Source organism: Lingula anatina, chromosome 4, assembly GCF_051362555.1.
Source record: "Lingula anatina isolate TDL-2025a chromosome 4, LinAna3.0, whole genome shotgun sequence".
Classification (NCBI taxonomy): Eukaryota; Metazoa; Brachiopoda; class Lingulata; order Lingulida; family Lingulidae; genus Lingula; species Lingula anatina.
The window spans coordinates 14,120,056-14,129,505 of record NC_141770.1 but is presented as its reverse complement, the minus strand read 5'-3'; positions in this window follow the sequence as shown (position 1 = coordinate 14,129,505).

Below are 9,450 nucleotides of genomic sequence, written 5' to 3'. Positions count from 1 at the left end.
ATGGGGTCTATGAAATGAAACGTGTACAGTTAAAAAATACAGCCAAGTAATTAGACAAGCTGTACAGAAATTCTGTCTCAGACTTTTCACTTTCCCTTTGTGGGGAAAAGATGGGCATGTTGAAAAATACCTCTGCACTCACATATTTTTAAGGTCAAGGAAGAATTATTTACAATTATTATGAAGTATGTCTGATATAAAAATATGACTAAAATATAAAAAGTGCTTCATATTTTTGCAGGTGGTTTTCTGGATATGAATGTAAATTTTACAAGCATGTTATGATAGTCTTCACTCCAAGTTTTAAATGTTGGTGCCCCTGAGCGTTATCATTATTCAGTGGAAAATGTTATAGTGTGGTTGATATCATGAATACTCTACCAGGGAGTAAAATTGAAATGTCATTGTGTTTAATTGAGCAAGACATATTGAAGGAAGTTGGTGTTATGTATGAATTGTGTATAAATCTGTTGAAAATGAGTGGTGGAAATTGTTGTTGCAGTTGATACAGGTTGGATTGAAGTGGTTGTGCATGCAATGCTATTATTACAGTGGCCTGTGATTTTATTTTAAAACATGTATTTCACACAGTAATAAAAGCAACTCGTTGAAAACAAAGCTGTTTATTGTTCCATTTGGTGACCTTTTTATTTCCATGCAACTGGATTTACCGTCATACTGATGAAAAAACGATTCCATTACAACTAGAAAATGTGGAGATGATACTACAGAATGCAAACAGTCGATACTATTTTTGACTGATTTCATTTAGATTGGTAAAGTCACGATACTAAAAAAAAAAACTTTTGCCTGTAAAAAGACAAGTAATATTTCATATAAAATAATCTTTATTCAGTGATAATAAAACATAAAAAGAACAAAAATTAAATTATGTCCTAATCTGCCCTTTTGCAAAATATTTCGTACCAGAAACCCACATTTCAATGATTTTATAATTAACATTTCTACACAACACTGATACACACTGGCCATTTGTGCTTAAATAAACGTGCATTGTATTTGCACCTAAATTGAAACAATTCTGGATGCGCAATGCAACAGATTCATGTGAGTATTGTTTATTCATGTTTCGTTAATACTAAGTAGCAAATAATAACCTGAACTGAGTTTTTTAACAACATGTTGTAGATTTTCTTTATGAATTTCGCTCAGTAAGATATATGCAATTAACGGTTATTAAAAATGATTTTATCAAACAATGCGCTGCACATTTTCATTCATAATTTTCAAAACAAGAAAAACGTGATATAATACAAATATAGACCGATTCTTTAAATCAAATTGCTCAGTTATATACAAATATATGTGTGTTGTATTTGTGCATCGACAGTTAAAATATTAACTCAGTAGAGTTTACTTATGGGAAATAACCTGTAACATACAAGACAATTCAATAAATGTGTGAAAACTTTTAACGTTTTCTTTTAAAAGTGTCCATCTATGTTTCAATAAGTAGAAAGAAAGAAAGAAATACCAATAATCTTATGGTTACGCTGTACCATAAGATTGAATGAAAATCCACCCTTTTCAATCACAATCCCGCCTCAGTTCGTTCACTCGATCTATGAAAACTTATCTATATCAACTACGGAATTTTGAGGAAATAATGTTTTATGGTTATTTTGGCTTTAGGACTTTGGAGCCACTTCCTATTCTGTGCTTATATATTGGGTGTTACATGTAACCCATTGGTCTATCTCCCAACCCTTTTTGGGGTAAATGCACTTTACCTGAGATGAATAACTCGTTTATATTTTAAACCTAATAGGTAAAATAAACGATTCGTATTGTGTAAAAATGAGGTGTCATCTTCTTCATGGTATATGCCCAGTCACGTGAGATGTAGCATGTTGACTTTTTAAATGCGATTTTAAATTTATTTATTTATTTATTAAATTGTGTGTGTGTGTGTGTGTAACATTATGCCTTTATCAAACCCTTTTTCGAGATGTGGACTGATTGTGCTTTCTATACAACTTAAACCGAAGCGTCCACACGGAAATGAGGTGACCTATTTATCATTATGTAAATCAGGTGAGCGTTTTGGTGAGAAGTGTTCAGAGAGGACCAAGGTCAGTAGAAGATGGAGAAGAAGGATGTCCATGCCATATTACTGTCACTGCCATGTTGGCCGAAAAGATGGCACTGAAACCGGCAGCAGTATCTCGTAAGTTCTGTGCAGATGATATAAGATGTATTGTAGCATTTTTTAGTTTTGCATTGACGATTTTTTCCAAATGGTGCACTCTAGGCATAATGACCATGGGGACATCTAACTGACGTCAAGAATACTCTTCTCTTAGCTTTCCCTCAGTGCCTTTGGGCACCCTTTTGTTTCTAATACCATTCGCTTTCCATGAGGGTTCAATATGAATAAATATATCTGTATAATATAAAGTTTAATTGCAATTCGTTAATTATAGCGCAAAGGATACTGGTCAACACAAATTGCTGTAATGAGCATGTACTATTTATCCGATTTTTATACGTTATTTCATGAGTGTGAACTTATTCCTTTAATTCCAGTGACTCGAGGTAGCGTCTACGAAGACACCAGAGAGACACGTTTCATGTTCGACATATACCTACAGGCCCACAACTATACCAAGATTGCCTCCTATGCCGACGTTTGTGCGTTAATTTGCAGGGACGACATTTAGTATGGAATGTTATGTTTGCTTTTGGTTGTAACATTCTGCTCCAAAACGTAAATCAAATTAAAAGTCGAATAAAATGGGCTTTTTTTTTTTATTAAACTTATCATAGAAATTAAATCCATACTAAGCGTCCGCCCTGCATGATGCTGGTTTATATCTTTTGGTAATTGTATGTTACTATGTCGTAGTACAGTTGTGTTGTTATGTATACTATTCGGTTGGGGTTAATACTCACCCCTTTTTGAACCTGAAATTATAGATTTAACGTTCTCATTTAACAGAAATAATGTCTGTATAAAAATGATAAAGTAACTGTTTTAAAATTCTCATTCTATTAATTTCCAAGAAGAGAAACGTTTTCTTTTTGCCACTGAAAATATGTGTGGACAAATCTGCAACTTGACACCTCCCTATGAATTTGAAGATGTACTCTTATTCATTCTAAATGATGTTGATTTCTAGGAAGGAAAGACATTTCACACTCATATCGTAAATGCATATTGGAAACTTTTAATTACATATATCGTGTGCTCAGTCGAAAAAGAGGAAGAGATGTAAATCTACTAAACACACTGTTAATAAAACGTAAAACGCCTTAGAAATCCAAACAATGTAACGGGCACAATTTGCCCACGTCACTGCAGAATTGTCCACATGTACTGTAACGATCTATTAAAATTACGGATAAGGCATTGTGGCTGTGAATAAACTTCCTCTGGTTCTCGGTGTTTTCAGTGCTGGGCGGGGGTCAAATATCTGATTTCAGAAACAAAATTAAGCGATGGGGTGGGGTAAAGATTGCCATCCGAAATAAAATTCATTTTATATTGCAGTAGTAGAATGTAAATCTTTGTTGCATATATAATAAGAACTACTATTCATGTAGTTGGCTACAAAAATTTCCCAGGATTGGGATCATTTATATGCCGTTTAGGACTTGAATTACAAAACAGAAGTGTCGAAAAAAACGGGAAATAGACTTCATTTAGATATCGTTTGTCCATTAAAATGTTTTCGTAGGACTGGCATTAATCATAGCCTTTTGCATTCCATATTTTCAAAGACCCTTGCGCTGTCGCAAAGCCCAATTTTCGGGAGGTAATGAGTATTCTGAAAGGATTCAATGAATCTTTAGACCGTCAACTTTTGTCAATTTTGCTCAAAAAGATGGTGGCCAATTTATAATTCTGAAAATTATAATTTAAAAAAAATTAGATTATAGGGTTTATTATTTTATGTGTTATACTAAAGTCCACTCTTACATTTTGATCGGTTAGTTATCAAAGAATGTTACGGAATTATCATCTAAAATTTTTTTGTTCCTCTAAACGTTAATTTCGATATTTTACCAAAGTGTATGTAAACCTAAATACTTCGTTTGGTTTGAAATTTTCGAGTAAAAAACGTGCCTAAAACGTGAAGAGGAGCTTCCTAATTAAAGTTATTTAATTTTTGTATCCTTATACATTTTAATTTATTTTCGGAAGCAAGGGGTAATTGAGAAAGACAGGCTTGGTTAGATATCAGTCCTGCATTCCCATGCTGTGTTATTTGTGCTTAGTGTCATCAATGAAAACCGAGAACCAGAGTTAATTTTAAGTGAATGTGAAAAGTCGATTCAAGTACACTGATTTTTGTGTAACCTTTTCAGTTTTGTTTGTATATTATTCTGAATTTGGCAAGGACTTGGATAATCTTGTAAGCCTCCCATGTCTTTATGTCGCTCCTGATTCCCATGCTTTGCAAGTGTAAATTTTCATCCACAACTACGCACTGTATGATATTTATTTTCTGATTTAGTGCAAATAAAACAAAAATGAAAAAAACTCGATCGGCAAACCATCAGGAATCTTACTGACATTAAGAAATTTGGGGCACTGTTTGATTTTGTGTGCAAACATCAACAAGACGACATAGGACAAGGTATGCTTACATGTACGTGTGCATTAGTGCCCGAATGACGCTTACAGCAGATTATATGCATTTTTAAAATTGTTACAACCTCTGAATTTGGACGGAAATGTTTTTGATGGAATTCGATGAAAACAAGACACTTATGTCAACTTTGACAAAATTTTGCCAAGTAATGTTTGTTTAAAAATTCAGTTTGTGTATTATCAGTTCTTGTGAGTCTTTCATATGTTACAATCCTGAACTATTTTTCGTAAATCAAAGGATTCCGTCTTTAAGTAACAATGTTCAAAATGCATAAAATATTCGACTTGGGTTTATTTTTATTTTATTTTATTCTCTTTATTTATTTATTTTGAAAGATGTATTCCGTCTTCTGTATGTATCATTTAACATAATATTTATTTTGAGTACAAAATGTGATATTTTCATCATTTTTGTAAAAAAATTAATACTGTAAATAATTCATTTTGACAATAATAAATTTGCAAATATTTTACTTTGTTCATAACTTGCAAAATTATTTTTATTTTTCCTAGCTCATCTCGAACCCTCCACCTTCTGCTAACTGTCCTGCCGTCTTACCCACTGAACTACTTCTTCGACTTACTTTTCTTAGATCTTAGGGTCTTCTTGTCGCGGTTTGAATTACTCATTTGGATTTTTTTCGCAAAAGGTAATTTGCTGGGACCTAGAAGCGCCAGGTTTCGAACCCTAGTCTTGCTGGGTCCGAGTCTCGCGTGCTATCCACTCCTCCAAGTGTTCCCGCCCACCCACCCCCGGTAGACTTTCCTTTTATAGTGACTAAAGGGAATTTTTGAAAGTCCTTTTCTGAAAAAGGAATTTATGTTCCAAGTACCCGAATCGAACCTCCACCCTTAGAGTTCCGCCGATCCAATGAAAACGCAAAGTCATTTTTCATATTATTGTAAAATATTTTATTTGGAGAAAAAATAAACTACAATTGATGTATTCTCACATTTGTTAAAGATTTTTTAAAAAATATTCTAAGCTATATAAAGTTTTGAATATACAGATATGTAAATAGATATAATTGATATCTGCATTAAGACTCGCTCAAGTTTAATTTGATAAAAAACTATATAATGATCTACTTGGCTAATGTTTGATCTCAGATAAAATGACAATCAGAATTTTCAATTTCATTTTAAACAAAAACAACGGCAGTTCTAGCTGTCTCACCCCACACCACCGCAGGAAAAAACAAAAGAAACATACTCTGATATGATAAATGATGATTTCAAAAGTCACGAAAAAATTCCAAATTGCCAAGAATTTCAAAATGTGACACGCTTTACAAATAACAAGTGTCTGCCATTGTTTTTGTTTCATTTTAACCATAAGGTGCTGTGAATTTATTTCACATTAAATACGACATAAAATTCCGACAGTAATTACTTGGAAGAAAAAAACGTTTTTACTATGTTTTGCAAGAAATTATCACAAGCAGTTTGTGAGATAAATTTCAACATTTAACAGCAACCAATACGTTCAAATACTCTACTTCAACGGGTAATATAAAAAAACAGATCCCCTAGAGACATTACTGAAGAAAAATATTTGCCATTTAATTGCAACATGTGTAATTATCAAACCTAGGCAAAATGGAGGGACAAATCATGGTATTTCTAATAACACATTGCATTTATATTTTAAAGTCGAAATTATGTAACAAATGTTTTGTAACTTTCTAACCATAATGTTCTCGTACAAGAATACAAACACAATTTCTGCATTTGCTGCTCGATATACCAGTACTTGAAGATGCTGCCGAGATAGAATTGCTAAAAGGAGCAGTTTTGAAAATAGGACACTCTGGATCACATGACTGTTCCCTCCATCTTTATGCAAAAGTGAGATCTGTTCAACAAATTAATGCCACAAATGCAAGTCATAATAATCAAATAGTTACAAAAAATATTACACATACGACTCACCTAAACTTAAAAAAAAAAATTGGTAATATAAAGATTACAATCCAGAAGAGCAAATTTAGCAAACAAAAATCGTTTTATATATCCACGGTCTTTTTATGCACAGTTTAACTGGTAGTGTTGGATTGGCCAAATCAGTTTTCAACTACATGTCCTTTTCGCAAATTGAGCCTTAAATGTGTGAACTTTATGTACTCCATTACTCAAACAAATGATCGATTGTGGTCCGTAAAAATGACACTTTTTACTCAACAAGTCAGCAAGTTTCCAAGCTTCAAAAGATGATACAGATACGAGTCTAAAACAACTAGATTTTGAGTCACCCTCGCCATGGAGTTGTGAATTTCGGAATAGAATAATAGAAATTTGGAACCCCAAACGGAGTTTTCAAATCATAGTTATCGAAACAGATTTTGAACAAAGGTAACCTAAACGGAAAATTGATGAATTTTTTTTTTTTTTTTTTTTGCTTTGGTCTAACCCGCATTGCATGCCTTCAAAATTAAGAATTTAATTAAAGGAATGAGTGAAAATATTGTAAATGACAAGTTCCGATTGACGAGTGAAATGCTCGCTATTTAGAAAATTTTTTTAAAAACCTGAATTTTTACAAAATTTTGATAGGATTTTGTCAACTAAGTATTAAACAATATTAAAAATGGATTGAATTCATTATGTATCATTTGTAAGATCAATAACGTAAGACTGCTTCAGTATGATTTATTTCTCTTCAAAGCATTTTAAAGGATGCGAAAAAGTGACATAAATCACCAAACGTGCAAAATTACGTGAACAGTTTTCAAGGTTCTTTTTTTCTTTTGATGAAAAGGTCAAATTGAGTTTCAGTTTTCCCGGACTAGAAATATGAGTTTTCTGTGTTTTTTTTTTTTTCAGTACATATGCAGTGAAAGTAACAACGTCACAACTTGCTGGCTTGATGAATAATACTGCAAATAGTTTTACAAACGTCACTGAGGCAAACTTAGATTTATAATTATAGTAAAACATGTTTAAAGGCATAAGGGGCGGTTTTGTTCTTTGGCGAATAAAACAAGTTTTGTTACTAATGACTACGCAGTGTTAAATATGCTTCATTTTGATTTTTATTTTTTTTTACAAAAGGCTTTAAATTTTGGAGGTAAAACTCATGATAAATTGCTTTGGACAGAGCATTTTAGTTAGGCAACGTGATATTAACATTAGCCATAAATGAGAAACATCAAATTTACGTTCAAACATTACTTGCAAATGGCTCTAGCAATTCGCCCGCTATGCCTTGAAAATGGCTGCTTTCATAATCAGTCACGCAGAAAGCAGTGCAACTATTAACTAGGTCACATACTTCACATACTACATAATGTATTGAAATATTACATATTATGGTACTATTTGTGATATCATGCCAAAATTTGAAATGGACCTTTATCCTGTTCTTTAATTTTCAATTGTGAATATTTTGTTGTACATAATTATGACACAATCTTATTAAAAACAATTCATTTCAAAAGCCAAAATTTTAAGAGCCACTCCACAGAATTTTCCCCATCCTGACTATTTCGCATGTAAAACTTAACTGTCACTTCTAATTCTACCGATGTAGTTTAAAATTCTTTATAGTCAACATGAGGTACAACCGCAATTTTCACTGTCATGAGGTACGTGATGAAAAAAAGGAGGCATGGAGGTCACAAAATGTCACGTGGGGAAAATAATGAAGGATGGCAAAACCCAATGTTCAACATCATCAAAACCATTTTTGAAATGCACCACAAATTATTTTTCGACAAATACCTAAACCCATTGTCTTACAACGTTTCGTTGAATCGGTTAAACCTGAAATATCCATATACTTGGTATCCTGACCGCCTCGCATCCACACCCTGGTCACTCAGAACTGAAGAAGACGTGACATCATCTTCCAAGGGTTCAGGTTTCAAATGACGCATCGGGGTAGTAGGCAGGAAGGGCTAGGTGACCTCCCTTTCTTTTTATCAATTACCATAATTTGACAGACAAAATTTGATTAATAATGTACTAAAATAGTAATGCTCAACAAGCTTTTGTTTCCCACATATTAAAAAACCCACTAGATTAAATTAATTAAATAAAGCTTCAGACCCTTACACACCCCCAAAGTAAAATGGCATTATGTAGGTCACTGGCTCTCCTTATATGGTATACAGTATGCTGCAATATGAGCAGTTTTTGCCAGGTTTGACAAACCGAACCGTTCTATAGCGCCATCTGGAGGGGAACAGACATGATATTCTCTGCTGCAATTGGTAGCTTAGCAGATTGTTTTACTGTGTGTGTGTGTGTGTGTGTGTGTGTGTGCACGTGCTTGTTCGTGCTTAACCTTTGAACAGCGCCACAGAAATGGCGATAATAATCCAATCCAAACTAACATATATACAAATAAAGTACTAGTCATTTATGAATACAACACCAAAAGCAAATGTTATCTACAAACTGTACAGGCATCATCTCTGCTCACGGTCAGCTGTCATTTTTTATCTGTTAATTATATAAATCCAAAAACCATGTAAAACGACGTAAAATACTTCACCTATCTACGGTACCATAATGTAAAAATGTAATGATAAAATAAAAAGAAACATTATTAGAATAGGATTGAATAAATGGAATAGTCTGAATGGATAAACTATCAAAATCGACCAAGTAGGCCTACATGTACTTGTATCATAACCAAATTAAAAAGATAAAAACTTGATGCACCAAACTGATATATTTCATTATGAAAACTTCCCATAGTTAAACAAAACTCCGACTAGGCTATAGCTATGCAAGGCGACCTCTGAGGAAGCCTCTGTCGATAGAGCAGCACCGCCGACTACTTCTGCAGTGGACTGGAATCCAATAGCCTCATTATCTAAAATAGCAAAAAA